Here is an 8,666-nt window from a genome sequence, read left to right on the forward strand (position 1 = left end):
CATAAAAAGTCATTTTGACCCGAAATGGCTACTCACTTGGCTATTTTATTCATTTGTCAACTTATAAACTACTTGCATATCAATACAACTCATAATCACATATTTATAAGTGTTTGTCATTTGAAATTACATAAAAATCGCCTAGTTCTAAGTTTTTGGGTCCAATTCATCAAAAAAAGCCATTTTGACCCGAAATGGCTACTCACTTGCCTATTTTCTTCATTTCTCAACTTATAAACTACTTGCATCTTAAAACAACTCATAATCACATATTTATAAGTGTTTGTCATTTGAAATTACATAAAAATCGCCTAGTTCAAATTTTATTTTTTTAAAAAAAATAAGCAACTTCCGCCGCCATGATGTGTTGGGTGGTTATGCCCCGAGCAGTTATCCACTACTAAAATCATAGGCAACCCCCATGATGTGTTGTACTATGTTGAACAGAGTATAAGGGAATCAACGCGTGCGGGAGATAAGTTCATATTCACCCCATGTTATAGAGAGTAAGTCTAACCATGTCAAATTCAATCGATTTGGCCTCATTATATGTTGACTCCTAAATATTAATTACCTTGTCTATTGTGAACTTATGTAGGGAGCATTGGAGCCTAATGGTGATTTGTAATTCCACTAACACAATTTATCACCTTGATTCAGCTCGATCATCGGAGAAGTGGCTCGTGAAGTCTATATTGCAAAAGTAAATATATATAGCAACCTATAGTGATGATTATTGCTAATAATAAATAATTTAGTAATCATACGACTAATCAAATTTGGTTGTATTTTTTAATACTACAGTGTTATGAAGAAGCTACATTGTCGTGCTCCAAAGGGTCCAACATGGAAGACACCGTTGGTAATTTACATGATATTATTGTGATTATCTTGAAAATCTATGGTAGTAAATATTTGCTCATTTCCTTTGCATGTTTCACTGATGTGATTTGTTTGTCATATGCTAGTGCGCACAACAAGAGAATGGACTTGATTGTGCTTTGTATGTGATGAGATTCATGCTTGACATTGTGACTCATTGTACGGACACTCAACAGCTTGATGAGGTAAGTCCTAAAACTTCTTGAAATGCTATATTGATGTGATTTCTAGCCTTAGAAACCTAATATTATCCAACAATGACATGTTATGAGAAACAAAAAGGCTATTTCACAAGAAAGGTAGAAAATGTGTTGAATAGAAGTCATATGGGCCATATTAGGGCCATTTTGTGTTAATATGATCTTTTGATGTGATTTCTTTCCTTATACAACTATAACTAGATAATATTGACATGTTATGAGATAAATAAAGTTCATTTAATAAGAAATGTAGGAAATGGGCAAAGTAAGGTCATATAGGTCATATTCGGGCCATTTTGAGTAAAAAGCGTCGTAAACCTTAATAAAATTCTCTCCTATACAATTTTAGGGCTTACACACATACAACTACCCAACATTGACATGTTATGAGAAACAAATAGTTCATTTGATAAGTAATGTAGAAAATGGGCTACATAGAAGTCATATAAGCCCTATTTGGGCCATGTTGAGTAAGATGCGTTGTTAAACTTCTTGAAATGCTATATTGATGTGATTTCTAGCCTTAGACACCTAATATTATCCAACAATGACATGTTATGAGAAACAAAAAGGCTATTTCACAAGAACGGTAGAAAATGGGTTGAATAGAAGTCATATGGGCCATATTAGGGCCATTTTGTGTTAATATGCTCTTTTGATGTGATTTCTTTCCTTATACACCTATAACTAGATAATATTGACATGTTATGAGATAAATAAAGTTCATTTAATAAGAAATGTAGGAAATGGGAAAAGTAAGGTCATATAGGCCATATTCGGGCCATTTTGGGTAAAAACCGTCATAAACCTTAACAAAATGCTCTCCTATACAATTTTAGGGCTTACACACATACAACTATCCAATATTGACATGTTATGAGAAAGAAATAGTTCATTTGATAAGTAATGTAGTAAATGGGCTTTATAGAAGTCGTATAGGTAATATTTGATAAAATACATATTTTTTGCCTAATTAATTATTTTTAAAATAATGTTTTTGTATTTCAAGTTTTGCAAGGTCCAAAAGGATGGTCCGTTGACAATCAAGGAGCTTAATGAAGTTCGTGACATGTTGGCGTCTTTCATCACCTTCAACATGTAAATGGCATGCATTGTAATTGTAAATTATTTATGTTAACTTTTGAACTATATATAACTTATTATTCATTATATATGTGTACTTACTATTATTTGTATATGTAAGCAACTTTTTTTTTTGTATTGCGTTTGGGAATATTTATATCTATATATATATATATATAATTGAATTCTTGTATCTAATATTATTTTTGTATATAATAATTAATAATATTACTATTAGTTATTATAATAATAAAATTATTAATTATTATATTTAATACAATTGCTGGAATTACAGGTTATTATTATTGCAAGTTTTTTTTAAAAATATTATTGCACGATGGAAAAAAAACGAAAAAAAAAATTTATACAAAAGGCACCGTTTAGGCAGGAACCGGTGCCTAAACTATCTACCACCCAAAAAAAAATGGCGGGAGAGCAGTATTAGGCACCGGTTAACCGGTGCCTATTCTACCCTATGGCACCGGTTAACCGGTGCCTATTAAACCCTATGGCACCGGTTTTGAACAGGTGCCAAAAAGTAGGTTTTTGGCACCCCTCAAATAGGCAGCGGTTCAAACCGGTGCCTTAGACCGGGTTTGAACCGCTGCCTAATGCGTTTTTTCTACTAGTGATTGTTTTCTTTTACCTTTTTTTTTGCTTTAAATATTTATTTTTGGAAACTATTAAAAGCCCCCCAAAATGTTAAAGAAAAAAAAGAGAGAAAAAAAGGAAAATATAGAGAATTATTCTAGACTATGCAGAAGAATTAATCAAGAAAAATTACAAGATCAAACTCTTTGATTAAATACTTTCAAGATTATATCGAGCTTTTTTGTTCCAAATATTCAATTTTATATAAATATATTTTCTCCCAACTTCATAAATATCACAACTTATTACATGGCAATTTTCACTTTTGTGACACTAAATTATAAAAAAAATTCTCTTTCCATTCATTTTTTTAAGATTTTTTTTGAACTCACGATTTTTTTTGTTATTATTTATCGATTATCTTAGGTGAATGAGCATGAAGGAGAGAATTATTTATCATATAATGAGAATTAACAACAAATTTATTTAAAAAAAAAACTCATTCGGTAAGAAAAGAAGGGTGAAATGTCACAGCTTGTTAATTTTTATACCAGTTTGTCGCAATTTGTTAACTATTTTACTAATATGTAGCCGGTGACTAACTTTTATACCAATTTGTCACAAATTGCTAACTTTTATACGAATATGTCACCGACGATATGATAACTTTTATACCAATATGTCACAAGGGTGCTAACTTTTATACCAATTTGGCTAATTGGCCTTACATGTTGTGTACTATTAAATATTAATAATTAAAATACAAATTACATATTGGCCTTGTTTGGCAAATGGCTATTGGCTGGTTCACTTGGCTTGTTTGACCAGCTGTTTATAATGACTTTTGAAATTGGTTGTTTAAGCTGGCTGGTTATAAAAGTGTTTGGTAAATTAATTGTTGGTTGTTGGATGTTTATTAGATAATTTGTAGGCCAACAAGTCAAAAGCCAACAAAAAAGCTACTCAAAGCAGCCTTTTCATTTTGGCTTAAAAGCCAGCTTTTTCGCTGACTAAAAAACCAATTACCAAACACATTTTTTTGGCTGTTTGACCACCTAAAAAAGTCAAAAGCTAACCAAAAAGCCATTAAAAAGCCAATTATCAAAAATGGTTGTTGTGTACTATTGATCACTAAATTGAAAAACACGCAAGTTCATGATCCAACCTCGAATTTATTTCTTTATTTAGTTTTAAAATTGTAACAGTTTGTCTTATACTTCATATTTTAGAGCAGCTTTAATGATAAGCTAATTGTTAAATTAGCTTGTCATGTCACATATGATTTCAAACTAACTCTTTTTGTAGCTATTTTGTGTCTTAGTGGTTAGCTACTAGCTTGCTGATTAAAAAAACTTGACTTTCTCAATTAGCCTTATAAATTTAATTATTTTAATATATTAATCTCCAAAAACTTGGAAACTTTTTTCTCAAGCAAATTAGCTTGGGCAATCTAATTTGTTTGGCCAAGCTGATTGTATTTTTTAGCTCAAATGGTCAAGCTAGTAGCTAAAGACTTTTGAAAATTGCAAGCAAATCCCTAACTACAGCCATTTGGAGTTGAGATCCTCTAGAGTTTGAAAATTATAGAGTTGTAGAGTTGTGAGAGTGAGAGTTTTAAATTATTTTTATTAAACTTTTATTTTTTTATTTTGAAATGCATGTAAGATGAATATTAGTCATTGACCTTTTGTGGAGGGTCTAGTTAATATTGAACTCTATAGAGTTCAATTATATATGATCCAAACCCAACCATTTGAGTTGCTCTTATAGTATACATGAATTATTTTTACTATGTTATTTATTGGATACATCTCAATGTATTTTAACATAAAAAAAAATGGTTATTGTATACAAATGTTTCAATCAACTACTATTACAATTTTATGGAAATGGAAAATGCATAAACAAATGAATTATATAATACTTTAGAATAACTAAATGGTGACTCATGTTGAATAATGTAAAAAGTATATATTGAGCCCTAGGGCAGCACATGCCAAGCTAGGCTACGCTATACGACGAACACGATTGGCGATTGAAATCCTATATCAGGTTTGTGTTTACCGGTTTATTCGAATAAGGAGGAGGAGGAGAGTTTGGTCCACAAACAAGGCTTTGGAGCTTATGCTAAAACTAATTGACAATAGTAGAAGCTACTCCTCTACCTTATAAAGTGAAACCATCTCTTCTCTTTCTCCAATGTGAGACACTCACAAGTGGGCAACAATGGGTTTCAACAACCTCCGTTAATGGTTATCTGCAACTTTGGGGTATTATGCAGATAATTATTAACGAAGGTGGTATAATATTGCATATTGAAAAATTGTAACGTAATTTAACTATAATATTCAATTGTCATGCATATTAACGTGATAAATAATTCTGGACAAGTGGTTAGTACATAAGACACATGAAATTCTTCGATTAAAGTTAACACCTTCTATCGTAAAAATCCGTGTAGGAGTTGTAGTTGGGATTATAATTAGCGTTTGGTCGATGCAACAAATTGTAAATCCGGTCACATACAGTCCTCAAATTTTCTGGATTAGTTAACTCTCTTAGAACATGCGGATCTTTGAAAAGGTGTTCGGCGCCTCTCTCGAATCCCTTCCACACCTGTCCTATATCATCTTAAAAAGTCGAAAAGGGTATCGCACCAACAAACCCGCTCATCATCAACATCCCTAGGATTAGGAAGAATCCCATGCTACCCAACGTGTTTCTCCTACAACTCTTCATTTTTTTTTGGATTTAAAGTTTGGAGAATAATATGGAAGAAATAGTGGGTTTGCTACGTACTGAATGAGCTTGATAGTTAAGTGTTATCTTGAATTTATAGAGGAAGAAAGAGGGTTCGTTTTTACCCTAAAAACATAAAAGGAAAAAAAATGTGGTAAAAAAAGATAAAGTTGAATGCAAGTTGCAGTGTAGTTTTAAATTGTAACTAGTAGGTGGGGGTATCTAACGAGCAGAGTTGTCGAATCAAGGGATTGCTAATAGTGAGAATTGGATGAGATTGATATATGACAACTAGGGTTGTACACAGTTTGATCTAGACCGTAACTAAACAATATTTTAGCAGTTTGGTTTAGTTTACGGTTTGTAAAAATATGGTTTGGTTTCGACTTTTTTTATAAATACAGTTTACGATTTGGTTAGGTTTTTAAAAAATTATCGGCAAATACAAGTTTATCTGGCAGATAAATGAATTTTTGTTAATCTGGTGGCATTTATGTAAATATATTGAAAAAACGTGGTCACTTATTCAGTACTTTTGGTGAGATGTTCAATTACTGTTTGCAACTTGCATTTACTGTTTGGTGAGAAAGTTCCACATGTACCCTTCAACTAATACATGAAAAGACGCATGTACCTCTCCACTGGAACTTGAAAATACCATTATACCAATTTGTTTATTTGGGGAATTGACTGGACACAACTCAAAAATTATAAACCAAACTAAATCGTAAACCAGTAAAGCGATTTTAATATCTATATAATTTTTAAATAAATAAAAATAATTATTATACATTATAAAAAAAAAGTAAAAAAAAAACATGAAAATCAAAAGAAAACTATACAGTCAGTAGACTATGTACTCATTCTCAATAATAGGTCATTACTAGATGAAACCATGCGATGCACAGTTTGTTAGTATTTTTTACAAAATATTTTCCATATTTATGTGATTATAATTGTTATTATATTAGTTTTAAAATATTAGATAAAATTCCTAATCTCAAAAGATAATATTTGTATTTAATTAATTTGAACTTTACAATTTCATTCGTCAATTTTGCTTACGTGACATTTGAATAATTTAATTGTAAAAGAAATTAATAATGTCTTATTTAATTGGTTACAACTTAAATTTATAATCCTACGTGGCGCGCTGAGAAAATTAAATCCTACGTGACTCTATAAAAACACGGGGAAAAACTCCCCTTTTTATACAGGAAAAAAGGAAGCTAAAAATCCAGTCTGACAAAAAAAATCCAACCTTATTCAATTAATCTCATAAAAATCTAACCTTTATACCCCACCTTCTTTCACAGATCCGTTACCTGTTGATGACCGATTTTTTTAAGTTATGTGTCATGTGTCAGTCGTTAATTGGTCAATTATTTTTTTAATCATTAAAAAACAAAAAATAATTAAAACAAAATAATTATAAAAAAAAAAGCAGAAAAGCCCAACCCCACCTCCTAAGTTCTGACCACCCCCAACCCCATCATACCTAACCATCCAATTCCCCTGCCACCACTACCACCTTCCCCTGCCACCACTCCTCTCCCCCTCCCTCCCATGCGCGCAACCTCCCTTCCCTCCCCTGCGCGAAACCTAGCCCCTATCAAACTCCAATCGACGGCGACCCTAAACCGACCCCAAACGCAATCCCTGAAAACACAAGGTGGGGTTGGTGGTTTCGGTACTGGGTATGGGTTGGGTTGGGTGGGGTAAGCGGTGGTGACAGAGATTTTGTAGGGGAGGGGGTTAGGGTGGTCAATTTGGGGATTCGGGTGGTCAAATTTTGAAGGGGAGGGGGTTAGGGTGGTCAATTTGGGGATTCGGGTGGTCAAATTTTGAAGAGGAGGGGGTTAGGGTGGTCGATTTGGGGATTAGGGTGGTCGGTTTTCATGGGAGAGGGGGTTGGGGTGGTCGATTTTCATGGGGGAGGGGTTAGGGTGGCTCGAATTTTGGGGGAGATGGGTTAGGGTCTGGGTTCTGGGTGATCGTGGTTGGGTGGTCGTGATTTGGGTGGTCATGGTTAGGTGGTTGTGGTCAGTGACCGGAAAATATGGAGGAGAAGGAAAGAGAAAGGAAGGAGGAAGGAGAAAGAAAAAAAATTAACCTGTTTAATAAGTTCAAGGTCAAATGGATACGTGGGAGAAGGTGGTATATAAAGATTGGATTTTTATGAGATTAATTGAAGGTTGGATTTTTTTTTGTTAGACCATCAAAAGGTTGGATTTTTAGTTTCCATTTTTCGTTATATATATATATATATATATATATATCAAACAAAAAGCATTCAGTCAAGGCACTCATGAAATACGGATCAAAATCAAAATTAAAACCAAAAGTATAGAATTGTAATTATCTCGACGATGTTCCGACAAGGCGGTGACGGCAGCAAACAAGGGTCTCCAAACTTGGAAACTACAACTATGAAAATGACTATGCTACTCAACTGCTCATAATATGTAAAATCAAGGGTTTAATTGCATTATTTTAAGGGAAAACACCTATTTGTGCCGAGAATTAAGTTTCCCAAAAAAAACTTGTATGAACCTGGTTTACAATAATATTATTGTGGACCCGAAGTTCTACATGTGCGTAACTGGCTTTGTATTGAATATAGTGACCCTAATATTTTAAATATAGTAACCTTAATTTTAATATAATAACCTTTTATAAAATTTGTGTGATTTTTAATAGAGTATTGTTGCAAACCTGAAGTATGATGTTATGATCCTAATTTTAACCTAGTGACCTATATTATTCATATTGACCAGTATTTTAAAATTTTCATCTAAATTTTTTTCTCTTATTTTAAAATGCGTTTCGTAATATGATACATTTCCGAAACGTTTCGGACACGGTACATCCCTGAATTTTGCCGTTTCCGTGCATCATAATGTCCTCTAACATTCTATCAAGAGCTAACGTAATATAAAGGTCACGGGTTTAAATCTCATTCACCTCTCCGATCTTAGGCTTTAGTCACTAAGTCCTTTAACCATTACCGCGGATTATATCTCAATTTATAATTTGCGCATGCAGGGTATTTGTTTGCTAGCAAAAACGATCAGAGCTGAAAAATCAAAAGCTGAATCCAACACATGCATAGCTGGTGGAGAAGAAAGGACAATTATTGAAATAATAAATTAATAAGGGCCAATATTGCTA

This window comes from Chenopodium quinoa, unplaced genomic scaffold, assembly GCF_001683475.1.
Source record: "Chenopodium quinoa cultivar QQ74 unplaced genomic scaffold, ASM168347v1, whole genome shotgun sequence".
NCBI classification, from domain to species: domain Eukaryota; kingdom Viridiplantae; phylum Streptophyta; class Magnoliopsida; order Caryophyllales; family Amaranthaceae; genus Chenopodium; species Chenopodium quinoa.